The sequence below is a fragment of the Lathyrus oleraceus genome, chromosome 4 (assembly GCF_024323335.1).
Source record: "Lathyrus oleraceus cultivar Zhongwan6 chromosome 4, CAAS_Psat_ZW6_1.0, whole genome shotgun sequence".
NCBI lineage: Eukaryota > Viridiplantae > Streptophyta > Magnoliopsida > Fabales > Fabaceae > Lathyrus > Lathyrus oleraceus.
The window spans coordinates 203,680,859-203,699,406 of record NC_066582.1 but is presented as its reverse complement, the minus strand read 5'-3'; positions in this window follow the sequence as shown (position 1 = coordinate 203,699,406).

The following is an 18,548-nucleotide window of genomic DNA, read 5'->3' as shown; positions in this document are numbered from 1 at the left end:
TCATAAAATATGGTCAAAGTTTGATTAGAATTCAATTCAAAGAAGTGTTATGAAAAGTGAAGTTTGAAAAGCCAAGGACTTAAGGTCCAGGTTTCTAATTTGAAAAGACATGAAAATGTTTGCACATTATGCATTTACAATTTAAAAGTCAACAAGTGAAAAGGGATTTTGAAACAAAAGGGTGTGGATGAGGGAGTGTAAAACTTCCTAGAAGTTCACCTCTTGAAATCATATAGAAGATGATACAAGTGTGTCCTTTGGAATAGGCAACAATGCACATAACAGGTAAACAAAGTATCAGGCAAAAGTTAACAAAAGCGGATACCGGATGCCAATTACTGGACTTATACCAATCTCCTAAAGCAAACAAAGAAATGATACCGGATGCCAATCAACTGGACTTACACCAATCTCACAAAACAAAACAGAACATGGATGTCAGATGCCAATCTATCTGGGCTTACTCTAATCTCCAAAGGATGATCATGGGAGTACAAATGCCAACAACATGGACTTATAATTGCATCCTCACATACAACAACCAAACAGAAGCACTAAGCAAAGAGGACATGAGTGGCCAATGAAGTGGTCTTACACTCAATCCCTTCCAAATCATAGGAACAGTGGCCAACAAACTGGACTTACAACTGATTCCTCAATGGGCAAATTCAAACAGATCACAAAGATATGAAATGATGATCATGCAATAATGAACCATTAATGATGATAAATGCACAAAGGCAAACAAACAAACACGTACAGATGAAGCAAGCAATCAATCAAAGTCATTTAGCACACTCTATATACAAGCAAATAGGCTCAAGCAAAGGGTTAGACTTTAAAGTCAACTGGAATAGGGTAAGTGGTGCTCTTAACCTTAACATTGAGAGTTAAGGTGAAGCAGATGACAGGATATGAGGGGTGTGCCTCATTGATCTTATCCCTGGTCAGAGAGAGCATTGAATATCAGAAGGTGTGGGAGTTCAGAAAGTGGGAACTCTCTCCACAGGTTAATGACTCTATAGATCTTGGGCTTTTACTCACTATGTATCAACACATGTGGTGTGAGCAAGGTGAGTGACACAAAGAATAGTAGGAGATGGACTACACATCTCTTTTGTCTACCAATTGCCTTATCAAAAGGACTTTTCCTGCTTGGGGACAAAGATAAACAATCACAAACATTGCCTCTTAAGGAGGACTTCAGACAGGTGTCTGGCCAAGTAACAGGCCAGGTCTTCCAGACTACATGAAGAAGAGATAGTATACCTCAATGTTTAAGCTATCAAGCAAAGCAAAAAGCAAGTTCACAATGGAACTATAGCAACTAAGGTACCTGAAATCAATCCAGCTCAATCAGTATACAGGTTAGGAAATCAAACAGATAATCCAACAATCAACAGACAATATACAATCAAACAATGCAATGTGCAAAGCACAAGCTCAACCAAGTGAGCTAAAGCATCCTACAAAACAAAACAAAGTTAGTCCATAACAATCACACAAACCAACTTAAGCCATGTGAATTAATCTCCTTAAAGCCATATGCTTCTTAACCTGAAAACAAACTCAAACATGAGAAGTAAACCCTTAGGCCAAAGCCTAGGGTCAAAGGAGGAGAAATAGACCAAAACAGAACATGAAAATTGGTAAGAATCAAGATTAATCAATTAAAAACATCATCCAATTGGTCCCATATCAAAAGCATTCATCAAATTCATTTCATAAACAAATCATGTCAAAGCATGCAAGTTGAAAGCTCAATGAGGCAAACAGAAAGAACCAATGCAAACCAAATCAAAAATGGTTCAATAAATTCCAAGAAAAATCATGGCTAAACAGCACACATCAAATGAGCAACATACCAAAAATCATGGCATTGGGACAAGTATAAGCATGTCAATTAAAATCATCAAGTCAAGGTAGGCATAAACAAGCTCAAACAAGACCACAAATGGTGCATCAACTTAAGGCAATCCTAAAACAGAAATGACATAAGATAAATGACTCAAACCAAATCCCAGACACACTTCAACATGTTAAGAATCAATGTACAAAATTTTAGGCTCATATGATAAGGCATAAGAATTTCACAAATCATGAAAGTTCAACACTCAACAAAGGTCCAAACATGACAAGTCAGAAGAGAAAATCTCAAACAAATTGGAAATGGATCAGAAAATTCTAAAAAAAAATCATGCTCAAACCTAACATCCAGAAGTAGCAACATGCAAAAATTCAGATTATTTGGCAAATTAATGGCATGGTAAATAAAATCAGCAACGTGAACAAGAAATGGTGTGACACACATTTTCACACCTCCAATGATCAGCTCATATCTCACAAACCAAAAATGCAAAAATAGCAAACTCAAAGCCAAAATACTCATCAAAGTGTCTAGATTATGCATGTAAATTTTCAGCTTCATTGGATTAACCATCATGATTTCATAAACAAAAGAGCAAGCAAGGTGCAAGAAATGGCATACATGAACAAACCCTAGGCTAAAAACAAATTCAACCGAGCACAAATTCTGGAAAAATATCCAAAAAATAGTAGACATTACAAGGAACATGGCACAAAAAATTTCATGTCAATTGGATTATTATTTTAGGAGTTATGAATTTTTTAATGTGGAAGAAAATTAAAAAATGATGAAAGGAAGCATATGAACATGTAAGCCTAATTGGAATAAAATGCAAAAAGCAAAATATGAAGAAGCCTCGGCCTGGGATCGAACCGTGCCAATTTTCAAATGTGGCGCTCACTTAATGAAACACACAGTTTCATTAAGTGAGGTGGCAAGGCGCTACTGGTGCATGGCACACAAACACCTAAAACTCATGCAACACACGGCCAGGCAGATCAAAATAACTTCTGGAAACTAAACCCTAACGAACTCATGTATGTTCATCCTGTTCATAATCACCAAGAACGAATCATTCCAGAAATTCATGAAAATTATATCACTCAAATCATCATTCAACACACATCAATAATCCAGCATCCATTTAACCTAACTCTAACTGTATCAAATGCATCGATCAAAATAAGTTTCACTCATCAACATTCAAATCAACATAACTACATCAATACTGCATGGTTTTCAAAGATCCAAAGCTCAGTATGACCTACATTCCAAGATCTACAAGATGCACATGATAATTACATGAATTAGAGCGATCGAATTCTAACCTCTATGATGATGCAGATCTGGAATCATGCTTCTCAAGTCTTGGAAGTGTGAAACAGATGCTCAATGATGATGAGGAAGATGAATGAATGATGTACAACAGCTCAACAATGCTTAAACTCGATGAAATCTCCAACTGCCATGAGAATGCTCAAGCTTCAACAGTCACGATTTGGCCTGGATTATGCAAGATCTTGCTTCAATTCACTTCAACAATGCCTGCAGATGATGATTAGAACAAGAAGCAAGCAAAAGAAATGAATAAATTCGATGGAAAAAGTTGAGAGAATTTGAGAGAATTTGAGATGAAAAAGTTTGGATCTGAAATTATGAATGTGTTCTTGCAGAATTCTGTTATGATTAGGGTTATATACCCTATGCTAATCAAGTCCTTAATCACCATTAGCCAAAATGTAAGTGAATTAGTGAAATGATCATGTTTGTGCAAAATGGCCAAAACACCCTTATGCATATGTGGCCAATGGAACAGTGCGAATTTGGCTTGGAAATGCATTGCAAATTCTGTTTTGATGCATATGAAAGTGGTTTGAAGTGAAAAATGCACTTTTTTTTGTGATGAGTTTTAATGAAATGTGATGTATGATTATGATAGTGTACATCAAGAGAAAATTGCTCCAAAAAGAACCACATGGATTGGCCTTTTGATGCAAAAGTTATGCCTTGTTGAAGTTCAAAATCCATTGACAATGATTTGCTCATAACTTGCCAACCACACATGAGAAATGGATGTTCTTGGACTTTTTGGAAAGGTGACAGCAAGATCTTCAACTTTCATGTTGGGCAAAATTTGATTTGAAGCTTGCTTGATGATGTAAAGTTGAGGAGAAGACCTTTCCATTTTTGGCAGTTTGAAATTACAGGTCACTTACTATTTTTGGCAACTTTCCATCTGACCTCAAATCCTTCAATGATGATGTTTGAAATGTTATATGAGACTTGTATGGACATGAATGAGGCCTCTCCAACCATCTCCCACCTTCAAATCCCTGATTAAATGCACAGTTGACTTGTGTTGACTTTTCTAGGGTTTCAGCTGGCCTAGCTATGCTCTGATGAAATCCAAACCTCTACCACTTGAGATCTTGATTCAAAATGATGTCATGGTTCATATGAACTCTTGATGAATGATCATGGTGCCCAAATTCTTCAGAATGGCCACCATTTATGGCTCAATGAATGCCTTTGACTGGCTTGACCTAATGGTTGCTTCATCTTCAAGTAACAAGGTTAGATGACAATATTTTTGTACTTTTGGTTAGTAAACAAATGAAAAGCAATGATATACAAATGCTAAACATGCTTGGTGATCAAGAACCACACTCAAAAGATGACCCACCCAAAAGGAGGAAGGCAAAGGTGCACAATGATCCTTGAGGCAATGATATGATGTGATATGATGTGATGAGGGATCTTAGGGACAAAATTGGGGTCTTACAGATGCCCCTATTTAAGGTCATTCTAGCCGGAGAAGTGAAATTTAGAAATCTTCATCTCGACGCGGTAGAATGGGCTTAAATAACAGTAATGAGACAAATTTTGGTCCCTAAGAGACCTCATGATGCAAATGTATGCATGTAAAAGACACAAACTCTGTGGGGATATGGTTCACACAGAAGAAAAGACGATCCATCGGAGTAATACTCTCACCAGGAACAGAGACTCTAACAGGACTCTTGTAGGGATAGTAAAAAGGAAAAGAAATGCGTGAGCAGGACACGACTCTGAATTGGGGAAAAACAAAACTGACACAGCGTGACCAAGATATGACTGGCATAGAGACCTCACTGGGGAGTGAAGGACTCATACCGGGGATCAGAAGAATTCCAAAGGAAAACACATCCATTGGAAAGACACAAGCTGACTCAAACTATCCACAAAGGATACTTCGGATAAAAATCCGGACTCGGACCAAGGAAAAGATTCACAAAGAACCTCCCTGCCGGGGAAAATTTGCATATATTGGGGAAAACGCCAATACAGCAAAAGGGTAAAAATCACCATAAGAACTCCACTGGGAAAGGTCTAACAAAGAGACTATCCTGGGGAAAAGCAACAAGATAAGATGTTACCGGTATAAGGGTAACAAACTCAGGAAGAATGAATATCTAAGACCGGTATACGGGTGAGAGATATCAATCAACCAGACATCTGAGAAAAACCTAAAAAAGGTACATCAACTCAGGAAAATCTGACTCCACAGGGGACCAAGGTCATAATAGGGAGCAGAAAGGAAGGAACACCAGGGATACCGAGGTATATAATAGGTGACCGACCGAAGTGTGAATTGGTTTTTACTGCCAAAACACTCATCATCCGAAAGGAGGGCTTGAAAAAGCAAATCGACTTACAGGATGGACATTCGAATCCACAACGGGAAAACGAATCTTACTCAACTGGGGACACAAACCCAAAGAGTGCATGAGACATAATATCCATTACCGTCAGAACGTGGATAGAATACTCGCATGAGATATATTATCTATTACCGTCAGAACATAGATAATACACTCGCATGGTAAGAAACACCAGGGATACCGGTTACTGGGTATATAATAGGTGATCTACCGAAACGTGAATTGGTTTTTACTGCCAAAACACTCATCATCCAAAACACAAACTGGTTAAAGGATGGGTATCCGATTCTACAAAGAATACGAATCTTACTCTACTGGGGAAGATCAACAAAGGATTCCAACCAAAGAGCGAAAGAGATATATTATTCATTACCGTCAGAACGTGAATAATATACTCGAAAAGGACGAGACACCAGAGATACCGGTTAGGGCATATAATAGGTGACTAACCAAAAAGAGAGACAATCGATACCAAGCATACGGGTAAACGAAAGACAACTCACAGGGATAAATTGCAAGCATCCGGCAATTATCCAACAACAAAGAAATATTCGATTCCGCAAAGGAAAAACGAATCTTACTCGATCGGGGAAACACAAAAGGCTTCGACTGAAGAGTGCATGAGATACATTATCCATTACCGTCAGAACGTGGATAACATACTCGCATGGAAGTTTATCCACAACCGGCTACTGGGTTAATAAAGGATAAATCGACCGAAAAGAAAGGCATCGGGATACCAAACTAGGTATATAATGATGACCAAACAAAGAGAGCAACAATCATTACCAAGCAAAAGGGTAAATGAAAAGCGACTCAACTGGGGATACATTGATATAAAAATCAATGACCCAGGGATGAATTGCATAAACAGCAATTATCCACAAAGACTAGCTGGGGATATATTGATAAACAATCAATAATCCGGGGAACAAATCACTAGCAAACGGTGAAAGGACCCACTGGCGACTTCAAAGGGAATAGCATTGCAAGCATACGGCAATGATCCAGAAGACAACTTGCTGGGGATACAATTGCTAGCAACCGGCAATTATCCACAAGCAAAGGGAGGAATATCAACATTAAATATTGAATGAAGATAACCACAAAGAGTAACCATCATCGGTTAGGATGAACAACAAGGTTAACTCTGCAAAGGGGAGAAATTAGGGTTTACAACTACCGAATACGGGGTAGAATACCAAAACTCTGGCTGGATAAAATTGCTAGCAACCGGCAATTATCCACCTGTACCACGAGGCACAAACTCCGCTGGGGAGAAAAACACAACAACATAACAATCTGCCATCAATCAGCTCGAACCACAAAGGTTACCTCTGTTAGGGGAAAAGAGATAGGACTTACGACTACCGAATACAGAGTAGTGGCCAAATCAACTCTTGCTGAGGAAAAGGGTATATAACCACAAATTCCACCAAGAAGAGGGAATATAGGACTTACAACTACCGGTATAAGGGTATAGGCCCAAAAAGGTTCCGCTGGGGAGAAAAGAAATAATGCCGGTTACTGGGCAAATTATTCATTCATTCCACAGGGAAGCACAAGAAACGGTTGACAAATGCCAATTCGGAATCAAACCGAAAAGACAGACGAAATCAAGACTCATCCTATGAGGATATAACTCAATAGGAAAATCCATCCCAATATATGTTGGGAGGAAACGGAAGAAACCGTCATCCACGAGGATAATCTCAGTGGGGAACTGCAGAAGGAAAATAAAGACATTTTCTGCTTATGGGGCTGACTCTACATGGAGAGATTTAAACACCCGACATCTGCTTGGGAAGATCTATAAAGACCTATAAAACCCATAGCAGGAGACAACAAACAAAAGATATATGGCAAAAAATGCAACATGAATATCTGAATGTTTATGATTATGCGTAATTTATGTTTGATGAATGCTGACAAAACAGACATATCTAACACAAACAGGGTCCAGGAATCAAACGCCCGGTACTATACTTCCAGGGGAAAAACCAACTGGAAAGCCAATCTGCCGGAGATCTACATGCTGAAAAGCAAAGATCCGCGGGAAGGCAAAAGATCAGAGATATCACCAAACACCAACATCTCTGAGTAATGGATCAACAATCACCCAACTGGAGTACAGAAAGTCACAACAGGCAACAACGGCCACAAAGACAAATCTGTTGGGGAAACAGGCGAAATCCCGAGGAATCTGCAGGGGAATCTTCAGTATCAACTGAGAACTGCACAAAGCGAGAACTACCATGAAAGCAACTCCACACAACTCCACTGGGGAACAAACCACTGAGGGAGAACAGATCATCCACGTAGAATTTTCTGCACAAGCAACTCTACCTGGGGAACACAAACATCCACTCCATCGGGGAACAGCCCACTGGAGGAAAAACAGATCACACAAGTAGATTCTGCAATAAGCCACTCTACCGATGATCAAAGCAATCAGGAAATCAGCCCTATCTCAGGATGATAGACCACCAAACAAACCTACTGGGGAACAGAGGTTTCAACAAGCAGAAATTACCACAAAAGCAACTCTGTCGAGGATACGAGCTCTGGCGGAAACTCTGAGGAGATTATCACAGATGCAATCCTGACTCTGGTGGGGATATCAACTCTTTTGGGGATTTCGCACAAATACAATCCACCAAACCATAAATCTACTGGCAGATCTACTGGGGGTCTCACTGAGGAATCCACTGAGGATATGGAAGAGAGCTAGGGATCAACCATTAAATGCTAACTCTTCTGAGGAGAACACCCACAACTGCTGAGGAGGATCACAATCACTGCTCTGCTGAAGAGATAAGCGCCCTAATGGGGAGATAGCAACTCCACTGGCGACTTGGACGGGAAAAAGGGTACTGCTGGAGCAAACGAAGTCTTCCACAAGCGCTCTGCTCCGGGGATATATCACAGATCCCACTAGCGACCGTGCTGAGGAAAGCGGTAAAGTACCGGGATATCAATCCACCAACCACTGAATCTTCAACAAAAAAGCAACCACGCTGAGGAGAGAAGCAACAACTCTGCTAGCGACTGCACTGGGGAGAAACGGAGTATCTGGGTTCAAACCACCAACCACCGAATCTTCCACAAGGAAAACACCCATACTGGGAGAGAATACTGCTGGAGAAGAAAACGAAGTCTTCCACAACACTCTACTTGGGGAACAACCCCAACAACAGCTCTGCTTGGGGAGCAACCCCAACAACAAAGCAGGAAAAAGAGGATACAACCAAATGCCAGGAACATGAACAAATGTCTTACCTGTTGGAAATCGTGCCACCCTTGGGAGAGCACTGAGAAATTATTGAGTATCCTTTCATCATGGTGAATGTTCACTTTGTTTAAAACAACAAAAAATTATTTTATTTTTTAAAAAAATTTATTTGTTAAAACAATGACATTTTATCAATTAAAACATGCAAAACATTTGTTGAATTGAAACAAATAAGAGTGCAAATAATTGGATAAAAAGCTCAAATTGATTTGATGGAATGGTAGCCTGCAAATGGCAAGACTCCATAGATCTGTACAAATTTGAAATCGGTGATATATATTGGAAGAGGGCTACATTGAACATAATGATCCTTTCTCTACCAATTTGAATCTCGATGTATTCGAAGCTTCAGTTGGCGACGAATCGAGAACCTCTGACGAAAAGACGGCTGTAGAACAGAAGGTCTTGTCAGGATGCAGTTACTTGCCAAATCCCTAATTTTTGCCTAGATTGCCCCAGGGTGAGGTACTCAATCTAGCGGGATGCAAATATTCTTTTTTTTTCAAGTCTCTAATTTTTTCCTGGATCGCCCTTTCGGGTTCTCCACCGAGACGCTCATTTTTGCCTAAGCCGCCCTTTCGGGTTTTCAACTTAGCGAGCTATTCTGTTTTTCATTTGCATATACTCTCTTTTTTTTTAGGCAAAGTATTTCTTGACTGCATCTGAATTCACAGGACGAGTGAAATCCTCCCCATCCATTGTTGTAAGAATCAAAGCACCGCCTGAAAAGGCTCTCTTAACAACATATGGACCCTCATAGTTTGGAGTCCACTTGCCCCTGGAATCGGGCACGAAAGACAAGACTTTCTTGAGCACGAGGTCACCTTCTCGGAACACACGAGGCTTGACCTTCTTATCGAATGCTTTCTTCATTCTCTACTGATATAACTGACCATGGCACATGGCAGTCAATCGCTTCTCTTCAATCAAATTCAGTTGGTCATAATGACTCTGAATCCATTCAGCATCAGTCAACTTGGGATTTGAGGGTATACTTTCTTTTATTCCTTTTTCTCTTTGAAATTTTTTTCCTGATTTTTCCTTTTATTTTGATTTTTTTCACCCTCTTCTCTTTTTCTTTACATTACATTTGCAATGCCCCAGTTTGACTGTTTTGCTGATTCTTATTGTAGCGGTGTATTCGTCGCTATACGATTTATTGATTAAACCATAAGCAAAGCATACAAAGAAATCGAGTCGCCACCGCACTTTTATTTATCCAAAGGATTGGCTAAAAAGCGAACAAAAGCCTAAGAAGTTTTACACATAGAAAACTAATGAAAAGATCAGAGAATCTGGGTAAGGGGTAAATTACGCAATGGGAAGGTGTTAGGCACCCATCACGTCCTAGGTACTCCTAGGGAGCCCTTTTCACACTTGTTGTATAAAAATTGTGTATTTGTTTATGACATATTGTGCAAACATGAATGGGAAGATGAGAAAAGAATGTACATTTTTATTATTTTTGTGTTTGAACGGATGAACCCGTTGCCTACGTACCTTCCATCAAAGGTAAGGATCAAAACGTCGTAGTTTGGCTAAAAGATTTCCAAAAATTAGTGAGTTCATTTTTAAAACAAGAGCACTAAGGCTTTTCATTACCAATGGGAGAAAACTCAACCTGAATCAACAATCCACCATGCGAGGACGGCTTCAACATACTAGTGAGGGGTTAACCCTATAATAAGTATGGAAGACTTACAATCAACTCACTAAGGATAAGGTAAGATTTACATCAACCACTATGGTAATTGAAACCTACGGCTAATGTATGAAAACATATTAACAATGGACAAAGCTAAAACAATTGAGTGAGTGAAGTTAATTGATTATGATTATTCACAAAATATGGTCAAGGTATGATTAGAGTTCAATTCAAAGAAGTGTTATGAAAATGAAGTTTGAAAAGTCAAGGACTTAGGGTCCAGGTTTCTAATTTAAAAAGAGATGAGAATGTTTGCACAACATGTATTTACAAGTTTAAAAGTCAACAAGTGAAAAGGGATTTTGAAACAAAAAGGGTGTGGATGGAGGAGTGTAAAACTTCCTAGAAGTTCACCTCTTGAAATCATATAGAAGATGATTCAAGTGTGTCCTTTGGAGTAAGGCAACAAAACAAGCAAGCAAAATAAAAGCAAGGTGATACCGGATGCCATCAATGGTCTTATACCAATCTCACAAACAAAAGCGGATACCGGATACCAATAAATGGGTTTACACCAATCTCCTAAAACAATGCAGTGATACCGGAAGCCAATAAATGGTCTTACTCCAATCTCACAAACAAAACAAAACATGGATGTCAGATGCCAATAACTGGTCTTACTCTAATCTCCCAAAAGAAAACAAAACATGGATGTCAGGTGCCAATCTATCTGGACTTATACCAACCTCCAAAAAAAATGATCATAGGAAGTACAAATGCCAACAACATGGACTTATAATTGCATCCTCACACAGCAAACACAAATGAAAAGATGGATATCAGATGCCGATCTATCTGGGCTTACTCTAATCTCCAACAGATGATCATAGGAAGTACAAATGCCAACAACATGGACTTATAATTGCATCCTCACATACAACAAACAAACAGAAAGCACTAAGCAAAGAGGACATGATTGACCAATGAAATGGTCTTACACTCAATCCCTTCCAAATCATAGGAACAGAGGCCAAAGAATGGACTTATAGCTGATTCCTCAATGGGCAAACTCAAACAAATCACAAATATATGAAATGATGATCATGCAATAATGAACAATTAATGATAATAAATGCACAAAGGCAAACAAGCAAACATGTACATATGAAGTAATCAATCAAACAAAGTCATTTAGCACACTCTATATCCAAGCAATTAGGCTCAATCAAAGGGTTAGACTATAAAGTCAACTGGAATAGGGTAAATGGTGCTCTTAACCTTGACATTGAGAGCCAAGGTGAAGCAGATGAAAGGATATGAGGGGTGTGCCTCATCACTCTTATCCCTGGTCAGGGAGAGCATTGAATATCAGAAGGTGTGGGAGTTCAGAAAGTTGGAACTCTCTCCACAAGTTAATGACTCGATAGATCTTGGGCTTTTACTCACTATGCATCAACACATGTGGTGTGAGCAAGGTGAGTGACTCACAGAATAGTAGGAGATGGACTATACATCTCTTTTGTCTACCAATTGCCTTATCAAAAGGACTTTACCTGCTTGGGGACAAAAATAAACATTCACAAACATTGCCTCTTAAGGAGGACTTCAGACAGGTGTCTGGCTAAATAACAAGCCAGGTCTTCCAGACTACATGGAGACAAGAGATTCTACCTCAATGCTAATGCTATCAAGCAAAGCAATAGCAAGTTCACAAAGGAACTAAAGCAACTATGGTACCTGAAATCAATCAAATATAATCAGTACTCAAGTCACAAAGTCAAAACAGACAAGATAAGAACCAACAGTCAACACAATCAATCACATGTGCAAAGCACAAACTCAAATCAAATGAGCTAGCATCCTACAAAACAAATCAAGTTAGTCCATAACAATCAAATAAACCAAACTCAATCAACTTGAATTAATCTCCTTAAAGCAATTGCTTCTTCAACCTGAAAATCAAACTCAAATGTGAGAAGTAAACCCTTAGGCCAAAGCCTAGGGTCAAAGGAGGAGAAAAAATTTAAAACAGAACATGAAAGTTAACCAAAATCAAGATTAATCAATTAAGAACAAAGTCCAATTGGTCTCACATCAAAACTATTCATCAATTGCATTTCATAAGCAAATCATGTCAAACTAGGCAAGTTAAGAACTCAATGATGTAAACAGAATGAACACAAGCATATCAATACCAAAATGGCTCAATAAATTCCAGGAAAAATCATGCTTAAACAGAACACATTGAATGAGCAACACACCAAATTTCATGGCATTTGGATAAAGGGAAGCAAGTCAATTAAAATCAACAAGTCAAAGCATGTTCATACAAGCTCATACAAGACCACAAATCAAGCATCAAGTTCATGCAATCATAAAACAGAAACAAAACATGATAAATGAATGAAATCAAAGCCATGGCAACCTTTAAGATGTCTATAATACACATGCCAAATTTCAAGTTCATCCAATATACACCAAGGATTTCACAAATCATATGATATCATGACTCACAAAAGGTTCACAATTGGTCAAACAGAGGGAAAATTCTCAAACAAATAGAAAATGCATTCAAAAATTCCAGGAAAAATCACAAGAAAACTAGACATCCATAAGTATCAACATGCAAAAATCCAGATCAATTCAAGTTCAACAAGTATGGAAAATAAAATCAAGAACATGAACAAGAAATGGTGTGACACAAATTGTCACACCTCTAAAGATCACATCATATCTCACAATCCAGAAATGCAAAATTAGCAAACCATATACCAAAATGACCAGGAGTGAGTCTAGATCATGCATATAAAATTTCAGCTCCATAGGATCAACCATCATTATTTCACAATCAAAATGGTAAAGCATAGGCAAAAAGCATACATGAACAAAACCATTAGACCAAAATAAAAACAGACCATGCACAACTTTTGTTATCATGCCTATAAAAAACTAGAGGAAAAATGGAGATCAATGCAAAAATTCCCACTCAATTTGGATCAAGAATGAATGACTTATGATTTTTTGAAGTTTGATTATGAAATGAAATAAAAATTTGAGAAAACAAATGAAATTAATGGAACGAATGGCAATTATGTAATTAATTTGAAAATTCAAAACCGGCGCCAAGCACCAAACGGTGCGTTTCATTAAGTGGATTGGCTCAGCCAATCAGAAACGGCGCAAGGGAAGCACATGCAAACCCTAAACAAGCGAAATCCGCAGGTAACACAAAAGAATCCGCAGGAAAAGACGCGGCTACAGCGATGAAGGTTGCGGATAAATCCGCAGGAAAAATTCCAGAATCAAGAACACATGAAGATCTTCATGATCTTCATGCACGGATTTTCCAGAAAAATGAAACGGTTCCAGAAACACGAATTGATCACACATTCATGAAGATCTAACATCACATAACACAAATCAACATGCATTTCATCAAATAACAACATCATAATCATGAATCGAGCAAATCAACCTATGAACATGAAACTTTAAATCAATGGATCTCACTTGATATAGCATGGTTTAACACGATTCAAAGTTCATTACATCCTACATTCAAAGATCTACAAGAATCATGCATTAATTTCATGAATCAAGAACATCGAATTCTGACCTGGTTTGAAGTGCAGATCTTGATTCGTGCTCCTCAAGGCTTCAATGGTGAAAACAGGTGCTCAATGATGCTAAGGAAGATGAATGGATGATGTGCTTTAGCTCAACAATGCTCAGATTCGAAGAAAACTCAAAATGCCATGCGAATGCTCAAGGTTCAACAGCTGCGATCTAGCACGAATTTGTCCACGTTTTGCTTCAACAGATCTTCAATAGCATCTGCAGATGATGATTAGCACAAGAGAAAACAAAAAGAATGATGAAATTTGATGAAAGAAAGTTGAAAAAGTTTGAGCAAATTTGAGAGAATTTTGGAGATTTTGGATTTGGATCTGAGAGAATGAATTGTTGATCTCGATTTTCTGTTATGATTAAGGTCTTATAGTACCTGTTAATCCACTTGGTAAACATGATTAGCAACAAATGAAATGGATTAGTGAATTGCACATGTTATGTAAAAATGCCAAAATGCCCTTTTTCAAATGGAACCAATGGAACAGTAAAATTCTTCTTGCAGCAAATCCAAATTTCTGTTTTGAAGTGATTAGCATTGGTTTGGAGTGAAAATTGTGCTTGCTTTTTAAAATCACTTTTTTCCCACCAAAATTTAAATTGGTTCACTTGAAAAATGGACTTTTTATGTGATGATTTTTGATGAAATGTAATGATGGATTATGATAAAGCATGTCAAATGGAGTTTGCTCAAAAAAGAATCACAAGAATTGGCCTTATGGTTCAAGAGTTATGCCTCTTTGAAGTTCAAGATTTCTTGCCAATGATTTGATCATAACTTGCCAACCACAAATGAGAAATGAATGTTCTTGGACATTTTGGAAAGGTGAGAGCAAGATATTCAACTTTAATGTTGGGAAAAATTTGATTTGAAGCTTTCTTGGACATGTAAATTTGAGGAGAAGACCTTTCCATTTTTGGCAGTTTGAAATTACAGGTCACTTACTATTTTTGGAAACTTTTTGTCTGACCTCAAATCCTTCAATGATGATCTTTGAAATCTTAATTGAGACTTGTATGGACATGAATGAGACCTTTCCAACCATCTCACACCTTCAAATCCCTGATTAAATGCACAGTTGACCACAGTTGGCTTTGCTAGGGTTTTGGTTGACTGAGCCATGCTTTGATGAAATTCAAGCCTCTACCACTTGAGATCTTGATACCAAATGATGTCACAACTCATATGAACTCTTGATGAATGATCATTGTGCCCAAATTCTCAAGAATGGCCACCATCCATTGCTCAATGAATGATTTGACTGTTTTGACCTAGTTTGCTTCATCTGCAAGTAACATGGTTAGATGACAATATTTTTGTACTTTTGGTTAGTAAACAAATGAAAAGCAATGATATACAAATGCAATACATGCTTGGTGATCAAGAAACACACTCACAAGATGGCCCACCCACTAGGAGGGAAGCAAAGGTGCATAATGATCCTTGAGGCAATGATATGATATGTTATGATGCCATGAGGGATCTTAGGGACAAAATTGGGGTCTTACAGATGCCCCTATTTAAGGTCATTCTAGCCGGAGAAGTGAAGTTTAGAAATCTTCATCTCGACGCGGTAGAATGGGCTTAAATAACAGTAATGAGACAAATTTTGGTCCCTCAGAGACCTCATGATGCAGATGTATGCATGCAAAAGACACAAACTCTGTGGGGATATGGTTCACACAGAAGAAAAGACGATCCATCGGAGTAGTACACTCACCAGGAACAGAGACTCTAACAAGACTCTTGCGGACTCTTATAGGGGATGATAAAGAAAAAAGAATGCGCGAGCAGGACACGACTCTGAGTTGGGAAAACAAAACTGACACAACGTGCGCAAGACACGACTCTGATTAGGGGATAACAGAAATCGGACGGGAGACCTCGCTGGGGAAATGAAAGGACTCACACTGGGAAACAAAAGATTCCAAAGGACAAACTCCATTGGAAAGACAGCAAGCTGACTTCAAACTATCCATAAAGGATACTTCGGATAAAAATCCGGACTCGGACCAGGGAAAAGATTCACAAAGAATCTCCCTGCCGGAAAAATGCATATACTGGGGAAAACGCCAATATAGCAAAAGGGTAAAATCACAACAAGAAATCCACCGGGACAATGTCCGACAAAGAGATTCCCCTGGGGAAAAGCAACAAGATGAGGTGTTACCTGTATAAAGGTAACAAACTCAGGAAGAATGAATATCTAAGACCGGTATAAGGGTGAGAGATATCAATCAACCAACATCTGAGAAAGACCTGAAAAAGGTACATAAACTCAGGGAAATCTGACTCCGCAAGGGACCAAGGTCATAATAGGGAGCAGAAAGGAAGGAACACCAGGGATACCGAGGTATATAATAGGTGACCGACCAAAGCGTGAATTGGTATATGTGCCAAAACACTCATCATCCGAAAGGAGGGCTTGAAAAAGCAAATCGACCTACAGGATGGACATTCGAATCCACAACGGGAAAACGAATCTTACTCAAACTGGGGACACAAACCCAAAGAGTGCATGAGATACAATATCCATTACCGTCAGAACGTGGATAGAATACTCGCATGAGATATATTATCTATTACCGTCAGAACGTAGATAATACACTCGCATGGTAAGAAACACCAAGGATACCGGTTACTGGGTATATAATAGGTGATCTACCGAAAACGTGGATTGGTATATATGCCAAAACACTCATCATCCAAAACACAAACAGGTTAAAGGATGGGTATTCGATTCTACAAAGAATACGAATCTTACTCTACTGGGGATAATCAACAAAGGATTCCAACCAAAGAGTGAAAGAGATATATTATTCATTACCGGCAGACCGTGAATAATATACTCGAAAGGAAAAGACACCAGAGATACCGAAGTATATAATAGGTGACTAACCAAAAAGAGAAGACAATCGATACCAAGCATCCGGGTAAACGAAAGACAACTCAAAGGGATAAATTGCAAGCATCCGGCAATTATCCAACAACAAAGTATCCGATTCCGCAAAGGGAAATAACGAATCTTACTCGACTAGGGAAACACAAAAGGCTTCAACTGAAGAGTGCATGAGATATATTATCCATTACCGTCAGAACGTGGATAACAAACCCGCATGGAAGATTATCCACAACCGGTTACTGGGTTAATAAAGGATAAATCAACCGAAAAGAAAGGCATCGGGATACCAACTAGGCATATAATAATGACCAATCAAAGGGAGCAACAATCATTACCGAGCAAACGGGTAAATGAAAGGCGATCCGCTGGGAATGAATTGCAAGCATCCGGCAATTATCCACAGGGACAGACTGGGGATACATTGATAAACAATCAATGATCCGGGGAACAAATCACTAGCAAACGGTGAGAGGACCCACTGGCGACTTCAAAAGGAATAACATTGCAAGCATATGGCAATGATCCAGAAGACGTGTTGAGGATAAATTGCTAGCATCCGGCAATTATCCACAAGCAGAGAGGAATATCAATCATCGAACAACGAATGAAGATAACCACAAAGAGTAACCGCCATCGGTTAGGATGAACAACAAGGTTAACTCTGCAAAGGAGAAATTAGGGTTTACAACTACCGAATACGGGGTAGAATACCAAAAATCTGGCTGAGGAAACAAGAGGTTAACACTACCGACTACTGGGTAGAAACCAACGACTCAACTGGGATAAAATTGCAGGCATCCGGCAATTATCCAACTGTACCATGAGGCACGAACTCCGCTGGAGAGAACAATCACAACATGGGATTTACAACTACCGAATACGGGGTAGAAGACCACAAACTCCACTGGGGATAAGGTGAATGAAGCCAAATACTGAGCGATTATTCAACTTATTCCACAGGGAGACACGAACTTTGTTGGGGATAGAACCACAACAGCACAAAATCCACCATCAACCAGAACGAACCACAAAGGTTACCTCTGCTAGGGGAAAAGAGATAGGACTTACAACTACCGAATACGGGGTAGTAGCCATACTCTGGTGGGAATAAACACAAATTAGGGTTTACATCTACCGAATACTGGGTAGAAAACCAACAACTCCGCGTGGGGATGGAGCGAATCACAAATCCGCACGGGAGACAACAAATAGGGTTTATAACAAACCACAAACTCTGCTGGAGAGCAGGCAAACAGGATTTACGACTACCGACTACTGGGTAGAATACCAACAACTCTTGCTTGAGGAATAAAAGGTATATAACCACAAATTCCGCCAAGAAGCAAGAACATAGGACTTACAACTACCGGTTACTGGGTAGAGGCCCACAAAACTCCGCTGGGGATAAATGAATTGATGCCGGTTACTGGGCAAATCATTCATTTCTTCCACAGGGAAGCGCAAGAAACAGCTGACAAAACGCCAATTCGGGGTTGATCCGAAAATACAGACT